Genomic DNA, 13186 nt, shown 5'->3' on the forward strand with positions numbered 1-13186 from the left:
GAAATGTTTTCCATGTCAAAGTATTTTCTGTTGATATCTACTAATAGATACTACCTCTCCTGTGTATCAATCACTTATGATACATGGGACATATTTCCTTGGAATCCATGCATCATATATGCTATACATTCCCAACTTTTTTTCAACACCAGAGTAACTTGTGTCTTACGAAAGGAAAGCTTTACAATACACATAAATATGAAACAAGGGCTAACTATAAGTCCAAAAACAAGCATGGACATTTAAGAGAGACTATGAAAATGCTTTGGATAGGCAAAGGGTTACAGCTGCATCAATTTCACACATCTTGGATAGACTGCAAACATCATAGACACAACTCTTCCTTGTTATTATACTACTAAACTGGAACAGAATTAGAAACAAAATGACTTAAAAAATAAAAATGAACACATCAAAACAGATAATATACAACTTAAGATATAATGACATTAAACTATTTAAAAATAGCCAATCTGATTATTTGGGACAACAAAATTGAATTAAGCTCCCTTGTGGAAATCTACATCAACATAATTAAGAGGTTTGTGAGAAATAAGGTTCTCTGTTCTGTGATTTGTAGTAATGACACATTGTTTTGTTAATGATAAATAAATATTTTGTATTTAGAATTTTGTATGAACTTTTTGTTCTTCTATCTTTCAGCTCAACCAAAGTATATTTTCATTATACTGGTGACAACAAAATCAAAATATATTCACATTAAAGGATATCATATACTAATTCTCTCCTTCCTTCCAGCTTAACTATAGTTATGATATCATTAAGTAAAATAGGGTTTTATTTTAATGTGCTAATGTGAAAGACACTGCAAGCAAATGGTGCTTACAGTATTGCCTCTTATATAAATTAATCACCCTTTTGTTGATAAGAAATGCTGCTTTCGGAAGAATAACCAGCAATGACCTTGGGTACTTTGCTGAGAATGCAGATCAATATTCATAAATGTTTTAGGTCAATTTTTCTGTGCAGATAACTATATGAAGTTTATGTAATTAATTTTCGAATTGAATTGTTAAATGGTTGGTAGGAGACATGAGTAATAAGTAGACTTCAAAGAGATGCAATTTTGAGGAAAAATATTGGCTAAAGTGTTTGGTACTGAGTTATAAGAGATGAAATGGTTTAGGAACACACTTAACAATACTCTGATTGGTATACAATATAGGAACACAACAGATCTGGTAAACTCTAAAAATTTAAAAACTTTACTAATAACTAATCTCAGGAATTTAGCATTGCAAGAACCACGAAATGTTATAGGTCAGAGTTTAAGGTAGTGCTAGAAGCTATTGTTGAGCTACATGGTAAATCTTTTATCTTTTACTGATTTCATCCATTGAACTGTTACCAAGCTGGAACATTACTTTCAAGGGTTTAGTGGAACAAATTGACCCCAGGGCTTATTTTGTAAAGCTTGGTACTTATCCTATTGGTCTCTTTTGCTGAACTGCTAAATTATGGGGATGTAAACAAATCAACACCAGTTGCCAAGTGGTGGTGGTGATTTAGGGACAAAGACACACACACACTTGACAGCCTTCTGTCAGCTTCAGTTTACCAAATGCACTCACAAGGCAGTGGTCGACTCAAGGCTGTAATAGAAAATACCTGCTTAAAGTTCCATGTAATACAACAACCAGGAATCATGTGGATGGGAAGCAAACTTCTTACCACTGACCCACATAATAATAATTTTTGCTTAATGCTCCAAATTTAAAGAATTTCAGATACAATTGATTGAATCAATCATCAACCAAAGGCAAAAATCAAACAAAACCAGATTGTATGTATAAAGACGTTGCTAAAAGGCATTTCATCTTGCACTTGACTGTTTCAGTTAGACCCACCACTTGTAAAACAGTAAATATTATTGGTAACAAATACAACAGAAATGAAACTATAATTATATAGATTACAAGGCTAATGACAAGTATAATATGCAATTTTGATTGGTTTCTTATTTTTACTTGCTGATAAAAACAATCTTTGTGATTAAGCAGCTCAGATCTTTTGGCAACTTGACCAATAGCAATACAGAAAATGAAGATTGTGATTAAATGATCCATATTCTCCAGTCTAAACTATTTTGCCAAATGGTAATGGATATGTGATAATTTGAGAAGTAGCATTTTTCTAAACTGTTCTTTGTTTTTCACAAATGCTCTTCATTAATTGAAATACTATACTATCTCCATTAGTTTCTTATTAATAATGTCAATAAATATTGGTTTAGAGCTTTGATCTTTATTAACAGCTGCATGTTATATACAATTCAGTTTACTCTAAATATCAACTAAAATTAGTATTCAATAAAAATATGGTATAATGTTAGTCTTTGATAGGAATTTCTTTTCTATAATAAAACATTCAGTTCATCGAATACAATCATTTTGTAAATACAATTAATGGATAGCCTTGCTCTGAAGATAATTTATCAATCTATTTCCAGAACTAATTTTCATCAATGCATATGTGTTTGTGTGTGTATGTATATATATATATATATATATATATATATATATATATATATATAAATCACATTATAGTACACATATATATATGTATTTATACAAGATAATGTTATATATATATATATATATTCTGCTCTTTCTGCCTTTCTCTGTACATCAGGCAAATAGGATGCCACTTGGCTGACTGGTTCGCAGAACACCCCCGAGACATCCAACTCAGCAATGACACCCCAGTCTCATGCCATTTCCACTCTATTGGTCACTCTTTGCAACACCTGTCTGTGTTTGGATTGTCCTTGCACAGGGGCCATCCAGACTCCTGTCATCACCGTGAACAAGGATTAATCTTCTCTCTTTGCTCCTTTGCACTACATGGGCTCAACTCTCCTCCCCTCTCCTCTCTTTATCTCCCACTTACTTCCTCCCACCCACCTCTCCTCTTTTGTTCTGACTCCTACTTCTTCTCTTCACTCGTATCCTCCTTCTCTCTTCTCTTCACTCCTACCCACCTTCTCCCTTCTGCCTCTCCCTTCATCATCACCCCTCCCTCGTAACCCAACCCCTACACAATCCAACCCCACCTTCCCTATCCATCCCATCCCCTATGCCCACTCCCACATACCTCACCTCTACCTCTGTCCTCAGCCTAACCCACAACTCACCCTTGCTTTCCCCACTCTCGCCTCCCCCACATCCCAACACCACTACACCACACCACACAATAGCATACTGCACAACACCGCATCACATCACACCAGCATGCACACACTAACACTGACCACTTCCCAGCACTCACACCATTATCCACGCACCTCAACGTCACCAGCCCTCTTCCACATGCACATACATACTCTCTTATACACATGCATGCACACCTTTGCTTTGGGATCACCACTACTTTATTATCTCCCCTCCTTCCTAGCTCTCCTGTGTGACACCTCTGTCCGCCATTCACCATGATAAATCGCTAGCCACTACACATTCTTTATTTTCTCTCCCTGTTTCTTTCTGTGTTCCTTTCTGTGGAAGAGCGTAAGCTCAAAATGTTAAAAACTTTTTCACTTCCCGAGTGTTAAACTAATACATCTGTTTGTTGTCGACACCACCTGTCTTCGTCTTTTGCTTTTTTGTGAATTCTTCCCCTATATATATATATTATATAAAATCCATTCTGTCTGTCTGTGTGTGTATCTTCTAGGATCTCGGGCATCCTCCATCCGATTGCGCTCAAATTTGATATGTAGATACCGTCGGTATCTACATATCAAAGTCTTGAAAAAATTACAAAAATCGATTCCAGGTGAGAATGCGATTGATAAAGCCATGGGAACGTGCATTTGTAACATCGTTTTTCTTTGAATAGAAAAAGTCTGTCTTTATTTCTTCTTTTGCTGGTGTCTCAAATTTAGGTTAAATCAGTGTTTCTCAAAGGGGATGCCTATAGGACAGTTGGACAAGTTGTTTTGAAAAAATTTGGTTTAAATGTTTGACAACTCAGCACCGTCCATTGGACGGGGGGGGGGGCGTTTTGCTTGTATATATATATATGTGTGTGTGTGTGTGTATGTTTGTATGTATGTGTATATACATATATGTATGTATGTGTATATATATATATATATATATATATGTATGTATGTATGCATATATTCCAGTAAGTTAGTCCTAAGATAGCAGTTTTTAAAACTAGATGAGGCCAAGCAGCAAGATGAATCAACACTTTCAAGAAGAACTAAACCACTATCAACCAGACAAACCAGCAGAAAATATTCTTAATATCAATTAGCCCTCATTCCAACCCTATAGTGAATAAGATCAAATAAGCTATCAAGTTCTTGAAAAGTAGTAAAACAGCCGGTGTTTGTGCAATTCACACAAAACTGCTAAAGGCAAACCCAATTACAGTGACATCAATGCTGTTTGATCACTTTAGGACCATATGGGAGAGTGACACCAATCAAAGTGACTGAGCAAAATGAGCAATAGCCCAACTTTGCAAGAAAAGCAACTGACAGGCTCCGGTATTACGAAGAGATGCTGAAAAGTCCCTGGCTTTGGGTAAAAGAAAATACAGGAGGATCAGTTAATTGTGATTTTATTCAACATATTCCCCTTCTCAGATTCACACACTTATTGCAATGGTCCTTCAGCTTCTCTCAGCTCTGTAAAATAACTTGGAAGGTTGAACCTTCAGCCAGGCCTTTCACGACACCCTTGTTTTATCATATTCTTTTTCATTCATAACAAGTTTTTTTTTGTAGAGTTCAGATCTGCAATTGACAGCAAGCTGAAAGAAGAGCAAGCGGGATTCACAAAAGGTAGAGGATGCATTGATCAGATACATGTTCTAAGAAAAATAATCAAGCAGTGCTTTAAGTGGAATGTTTCATTGTACACAATTTCATAAACTGTAGAAAGGATTTTGACCATGTGCTTAAGAAGACTCACTGGAAGTTCTTGAAATCACATAGAATCCCTGAGAAGAGCCTCACCTTGATCAGTCTGTTCTATAATGATTTTGAATGAAGTGTGATCATTAACAAGACATTCACTGAATGGTTAACAGTGGAATCCAGTATGTGACAGGGATATATCCTCCCCTCACTCATCATCTACTTAATATTAGTGACTTGATCATGCATATGACCACAGCAGGATATCCAGTGGATGCTTTTTTCAAATTTAGAAAATTACCTAGCAGCCCTCTCCTCAAATAGAGAATATCTACAAGAGAAATCTATCAAGCTGAACGATTGTACTAGCCAGGTTTAAGCATCAATACTATAAAGAAAAGTGAACTGCATCAACTCCAATAATTCTAGATCTATCACTGTTAATGGTAATCATGTGAATGATTTTACATATATAGAAAGCATTATCAGCAGAGTCAATGGGGCAAGAAAGGTTTACTGAAAGGAATTTGAAGGACCTTACCAATCTGGAAGTGTAGGTAATAGGAACTTAGGGTTAAGACCAGACTCTATAAAATTAATGTCAAATCTGAAGCAATGTATGGCTCAGAATGCTGGGTAGTGAAAAAGGAGACCTGAATCAGCTCAGTGCTTTCCATAATGAGTGTTTGAAGCAAATCTACTGAACCTTCTGTCTCCAAAAAGTGTCAAGTTAGAAGCTATGCTGCAAAACTAGTTGCAATAGTGTGAAACTTGAAATTAAATGCTGGCAGCTCAGATTGCTAGACTATGCACACAGAATGGGCAAGAGAAAAATACCATGAGAAGCATTAAGATAGACATCAACTGGAAAACAAAAGCCTGGTTGGCCAAAGAACACTTGGTGTAAAACAACTGAAAGTGAAACATGAATTTTGCATGATGCAAGGTACAGAAAGCTACAAGACTTGTCTGAATGATATTGATTTCTTGAAGCCTTATTTTTCAATAAAGAAGAAGATTAAATAAACTTCCAAAAGAAGTGCCCACAATTTCATGGGAAATGTTGTATGTAGCAACACTTATTGTTTAGTAGAAAAATTCCACACATTGTATAACCCAACATTAGATTAGAGCTAATATCCCGCTTTCCATAAGCAGCAGCAGGAAGTTTTACTGACCAACTAAAACAATTATATTTAGTCACAGTCAGATTACCGCATCTGGTTGACATTGTACAGCACACAAACCAGAGAAAGAATCTTTGTGCAATTAATCAACCTGCTAATTATAGCAGCCAAATCACTTTCAAATCATACCCTGCCGATTTAAATAGAGGTATACCTATATATATATATATATATATATATATATATGATGGAAAATACTACTTGAAATCATAAATTTTCTTTTCTTCATTCTGCACAAATATCTCTTTCTGTAGGGTTGAAGACTGTTACAAATCATTTAAGTGATATGCTCAAGACCTGAATTGATAAGATTAGTTGTTTCATTGGAAGTATTGCTATTGTAAAACTAATTTGTAGTTATATTCTAAGTAATGAGGTGGCAAGCTGCCAGAATTGTTGATGCATCAAAAAAAAAAAGTACTCAGTGGGATTTATTCATTTTGTTTGTTCAGTGTTCTAAAGTTACATAATATTGTGTAAGAGATGTCATCACCTTTGCTGGTGGCAGGAGCGGCTTTATCTTGTATCTGAGAATTTAGTTTCTTCTTTGCTGAACACTTCTTTTATAGTGATGGTGTTGATGACTTACTAGACCAATTCTTGAATAGAAAAGTTGATGGCATTGATTGCAAGGTAATGTTAATAGAGGACAAGGTTGATTTTGTTAAGCCTTTCTTTCCTGTTGTTTGATTTCTTCATTTTTTCTTCTGATAATTTCAAAGTTATTTTTTATAATGTGTTATACTAAAAATTCTTGCTGAGGTTGACTTTTCCTTTCATCCTTTCAGGGTCAATAAAATAAAGAACCAGTCCATAACTGGGATTAATGTAACTAACTAACGCTTCCCACTAAAATTGCTGGCCTTGTGGCAAAATTTGAAACAACTCTAGCTAATTCATGGGCTAGTTGTAAATAGCCATAATTGTTATTACTGCCCCCCCCCCCGATAACTACCCCCTAACAATTTCTCTTTGGATAATTGCCTCAGAGGACAAATGCTCCCAGACAATTACCTCCAAACAATGGCACCCTAAGCAATTTCTTCTATTAGGAGAGAAAATGCAACTATAAGAGCGTGAATAATTAATAACAATTGTTAGTTTTAAATGTTGGTACAAGGCCAGCAATTTCAGGCAGGGTATAAGTCAATTATGTCAACGACTGGTATTTATTTTATCGACCTTGGTGGAATTTGAACTCAGAATGTAAAGACAGACGAAATGCTACTAAGCATTTTGTCCAATGTGCTAATACTTTTGCCAGCACACTGCCTTATAATTAGTAATAATCATTAATTGTTGTAATTATCGTATTTATTAATGATTTATTAATGTGTCACACAATTTGCAGTTTTAGTGGTTTAATTATAGTGACATAAGAATGTAATTCATATTATTGGATAATTCTAAGATGGTGGATGACAGAATTGTTAGAGTACTTGGACAAGATACAGTATCTACATATAGTTTTTTATGTTCTGAGTCAAATCCAACAGAGGGTAACATTGCATTTCATCCTTTAAAGATTAATAAAATAAAATATTAATCAAATACTAGAGTTGATTGTATCAACAAACCCCACTACCCTCAAAATTGCTAGCCTTCTGTATGAATTAAAAACGATTTTTGGTTAATTCTTCCTATTGTACAACAGATAAAACACAAAAATAAACTTCAATTTTATTAATTTTGCACTCAATAATTGTACTTTTTTAAAACATTTTCTCTGAATTGGGGAATGGTTCAAGGCAAATTATCTGGGACCCTGTCTGTCTTAAGAGGGAAGTTCTCTAAGGGCAGCTGTACTGTAAAGCTATTGAATTCTTCTCAGTTAAAACTGAGTGTTGATAAGTAGTTAAAGCATGGCAGTGTTGGTCAAGTAAAATTCTTAAAAGAACTGATATATGAGATAATGTTAGTAAATGCTTTTAAAAGAACGCCTTCTACTGTGTAATTATTGGTTTATGTTATATACATATGTTTCACTAGCAATATACATGTTTCACAAAGCTAACTGAGCCTATCAGACTAGTGAGGCTGATTGAAATAGATAGAAGTAGTCGATAACGTTCAGTTACTCAGTTGAAATTAAAATAGCCATAACAAATAACGATAAAATAGCAGTAAGTTACCTCCCTTAGAACATATCGCGCTCGCTGTAAGTTAACGTCTCAAAATGGTTGGTTGTATCCATACGCTCTGAGTTCAAATCCTGTCAATGCTAACTTTACCTTTCAGTCCCTCTAGGATAATCAATAAATACCAGGCAAATACCGAAGTTAATTTATTCAAATGTTTCTTTCCCAAACGTTTGGCCTTTTCCTGATGGTAGTATAATGGAATGGAAGGTTTATAATACCTGTGGAGTATCTCCTTCTTCCATTATAATTGTTTTGTAGTTTCAAGAAGCTGGAACGGTCGTCGATTTGTGACGTTCATCATTCTCATCACCTCCAAGCGAGGTGATGAGAATGGTTCCTTAGTACATCACATGGTCGATACAATAAATATAAATAGAACAATACATATATGTGCCAGAGGGAAATAAGAGACACAACTGGGTAGAATGTTTAAGAGAAGATTTATTGATGTTAACATGTGTGATTGTGTGTGCGTCATATATACAGAATAATATTTAGGCCGTTGTAAGAATATGTATGCGTGTGTATGTAGGCATTGACGAATGCGTGTTAGGAACATATAAGGATGGTGATGAAGAAGAGACAGTGAAAGAGTCTGTAGCCATCGAAGTGAGGAGTAAGTTCATCAACACAAGAATGATAAATACCAGTTCGTAGTCAATTGTACACGATAGTTGAAATACTGTATCAAGAAGTTGTGGTGATGATGCAGAGCTGGTTGCAGTACGTGTTGTATCTGAAGTTGTGCCTGAGATGCTGCTGCCTGGCTAACTTGGTACAGAAGTTCTCGCAGGTTGAATATTCGCAGTTGATCCATGGTGAAGTAATTTACAAACAGTGTAGTGTTGTAACCAGGGTGAGTACGTAGAGAGATGTTGACGTTAGGATGAATGGTGGCGATGGAAATGGAGGTTGCTGAATGCTGTTGGACGAAGTTGGTGGGTCTCCACGTGGCTGCTGTTGTGTTATCGCTGGAACTGGCTGTGTCTTGTGTGGTCAGTGACTAGACCTTAAAAAGTCTGGAACTGAAAGACCTCAAGATGAGGGAAAAGTTAGGTTTTTATAAGTTGTAGGCTCAAAGCTGAGTAGAAGACAGGCTGTCACACATGACTTTATTTGAAGGCTGCGATTGGTTGGGTTGCATATTGGCATGAATAGAGTAAGAGACAAATTGCGCCAATAACAACCAATCAGAGTAGTGGACACAACAGGGTCCCAAATGCGGCCAAAGGCTAGCTGTTATCTACTACATTCATACATATGTATATATAATAGGGAGGAGTTTCACTCAAGTGTACGTTACAGTAGAAATTATTATTTTATTATAAATCAAATGGATCCATAATTTTATCACATCTCATATACTGGTACTACACCGATTTTCCGAAAAATAGATGGTCCTGAACCTCTTATAATCCACACTAATTTATGAGCAGGAACTTCAAATTCCCCCAGCTGCCAAACTAGTTTACGAGTGGTGCTGAAAAGTTCCTGGCTTTGGGTAAAAGAAAATACAGGAGGATCGTTATTATGGTTTTATTCTCAAATTCACACACTTATTGCAGTGGTCCTCAGTTTTTCTAAGCTCTGTAAAAGAACTCAGAAGGTTGGGGCTCTAGCCAGGCATTTTGTGATACCCTTAAAGCCAGGAACTTTTCAGAACCCCCTAGTACTGGTACTTTGCAGTGTGGCAAGCAGTTTGCTTCCCAATTGCATGGTTCCAGAGTACCTTGGGCAAGTCTCTTCAACTATAGCTTCAGGGCCAACCAAAGCCTTGTGAGTGGATTTGGTAGATAGAAACTGAAAGAAGCTCATTGTATATGTATTCTCTTTACTCTTTTACTTGTTTCAGTCATTTGACTGCGGCCATGCTGGAGCACTGCCTTTTTAATCGAGCAACTTGACCCTGGGACTCATTCTTTTGTAAGCCCAGTACTTATTCTATCGGTCTCTTTCGCCGAACCACTAAGTAATGGGGACATAAACACACCAGCATCGGCTGTCAAGCAATGCTAAGGGAACAAACACAGACACACAAACACACACACGCATATATATATATATATATACATACATATATACGACGGGCTTCTTTCAGTTTCCATCTACCAAGTCCACTCACAAGGCTTTGGTCGGCCCAAGGCTATAGTAGAAGACACTTGCCCAAGGTGCCATGCAGTGGGACTGAACCCGGAACCATGTGGTTGGTAAGCAAGCTACTTACCACACAGCCACTCCTGCGCCTATATGTATATATATATATATGTGTGTGTGTGTGTGTGTGTGTGTGTGTGTGTGTGTGTGTGTGTGTGTGAGTGTGTGTATGTCTTTGTGTCTATGTTTACATCCCCATAACCTAGCAGTTCTGCAAAAAAGACCAATAGAATAAGTTCTAGGCTTACAAAAAATAAGTCCTGGAGTCAATTTCTTTGACTAAAAAACACCCTTCAAGGTGGTGCTCCAGTCTGGCTGCAATCAATTCACTGAAACAAGTAAAAGAATAAAAGAATTTGTTTAATTAAAAATGTGTTGACAAAAAACCAGAAAAATCAGTAACCCAGGAATACTTTTGGACCAAAGATTCTAAAAAAATCAGTGTTGTACCAACATACATCGTTGTGGTGAAAAATAAAGTTAAGTATGGTGAATTCAAATACAAAACATAGCAAGATGTTGGTAAATACTGCAAGCACTTTAACCATTCTATTATTGAAAATAGGTGACAGTTTATTATAAATAAACTCTTTTATTGAAAGCCAACCATAAATCACCCTGAGCTAAAACATCCACAGACATAACAAAGTGTCATGTGAACAGACACAACAAAGTGTCATAAAAACAGACATTGCAGTGTCATATGAACAGACATAACAAAGTCTTGTAGCAGACTTTATGCCATGTCAATGCCAGGATCTAACTCTCAGTTGGTTATCAACTAACTCATCCACTCACACTCAATTTATGAATATTCTTAAATATAAAAATTTCACTCATGTTACAAATATAATATCTTGTAATTATTGATGGAAACATTGGTAACTTATCTATTACAGAAATAATATTTCATTGGTGCATTATGGATTAACTGATTGCCATTAGCTTGTCAGCTGTCAGCAGGTTATTGTAAGGATTTTTAATACTAGTTCATCAAGGGTGGCAAACTGGACAGAATCATTAACACACTGGGCAAAACGCTTAGTGGCATTTTGTCCATCTTTACATTCTAAGTTCAAATTCTACTGAGATTGACTTTGCCTTTCATCCTTTTGGGGTCAATTAAATAAGTATCAGTTGAGTACTGGGGTTGATGGAATTGACTAATCCCTCTGCCCCCAAATTGCTAGTCTTGTGCCAAAATTTGAAACCAATATTGCAGTTCATTAAATGTGGTCAGCTGGCAGAATCATTAGCATGCCAGGCAAAATGCCTTGTGGCATTTTGTCTATTTCTACATTCTGAGTTCAAATTCCGCCAAGGTCAACTTTGCTTTTCATCCTTTCACAATCAATGAAATAAGAGCCAGCTGAGCACTGATGTTGATGCAATCAACAAGCCACTCCCCTGAAATTGCTGACCTTGTACCAATATTAGAAACCAATATTATTGTTCATCTATCATTTACCTCAGCATATGTTCTTAATAGTTCTGGTCTTGCTCACAATTTAATTTTCATTAAAAATTTTTCAATTTAAAATTAGAACTTATTAAAGCTGAAATATTAGATAAATTAATTTTTCTTCCAGTTCTACTTTGTTAGCAAGCTTCTACTGCCTTCCTATACTAAATGATTGATATTTTGATTTCCTTCAGAGAATTTTTTTTAAATGTTGGACAACTTTACATTATAGAAAAATAGAAAATAACATATTTTATTGATAAGTGCACACAGTTTTATTTTGACAAATTTTATATGATCTTCATCTTTTATATTTTACTTGTTTCAGTCACTGGAGTGTGCCTATGTGGGGCACCACCTTGAAGGGATTTAGTTGAACAAATCGACACCCAGGATTTATTTTGTTTCTTTTAGCCTGCTACTTATTCTATCAGTCACTTTTGCCAAATCTCCAAATTACAGACGTAAACACGCCAATACCAGTTGTAACTCGCGGTGGTGGGCAAATACAATCACATAGACACACACACACATGTATATATATGTATATATATATATATATATATGTATATATATATAACAATAATATTAAGGAATGGCCTTGATAGGCCATTCGACTCACTAAAACGAGCAACCAAACTCAAACCGCTAAATAGTAGTAATTCAGGAATCAAAGGAAAATTAAAAACATTTACCCTTATCATCTTTGGACTATGCATAGTGTCGACGTACATTTTGGCAAACCAGCTCAATTAAATTAAATTTAATTTAATTAAATCAATTTACCACTGGCCCGTCTCATCGGCAAAGAAGCCAGGGGGAATATATATTCCATGAGGCAACAGCATCGGTGCCTCAGGAATATATACTCTAAACTTTCAAAATCTACCGTCATCGCGCCAACTTATCAGCAGCAAATATAAACTGCTGATTTAATTTCAGAATTAGCCAAAAAATCATTAATTAATCAATATCAGGGTAGCAAAAAATTCAAGAGAAATTTTTTCGCCACCAGCGGTCTAGTGAGAAAGAAAAAATAGTCAACAGACTATATAATGTACATTCAACAATAATATTAAGGAATGGCCTTAATGATATATATATATATATATATATATATATAAATGTATGTATATATGTATATATGTATATATATGTACATGTATGTATATATATATGTATATGTAGGTATATATATGTATTTGTATGTATATATATGTATATGCATGTATGTATATATATGTATATATATATTATATATATATATATATGTATATGTATGTATATTTCTATGTATATGTATGTATATCTATGTATATGTATGTATATATATATGTATATATGTATGTGTATATAT

This window comes from Octopus sinensis, linkage group LG1 (assembly GCF_006345805.1).
Source record: "Octopus sinensis linkage group LG1, ASM634580v1, whole genome shotgun sequence".
Lineage (NCBI taxonomy): Eukaryota > Metazoa > Mollusca > Cephalopoda > Octopoda > Octopodidae > Octopus > Octopus sinensis.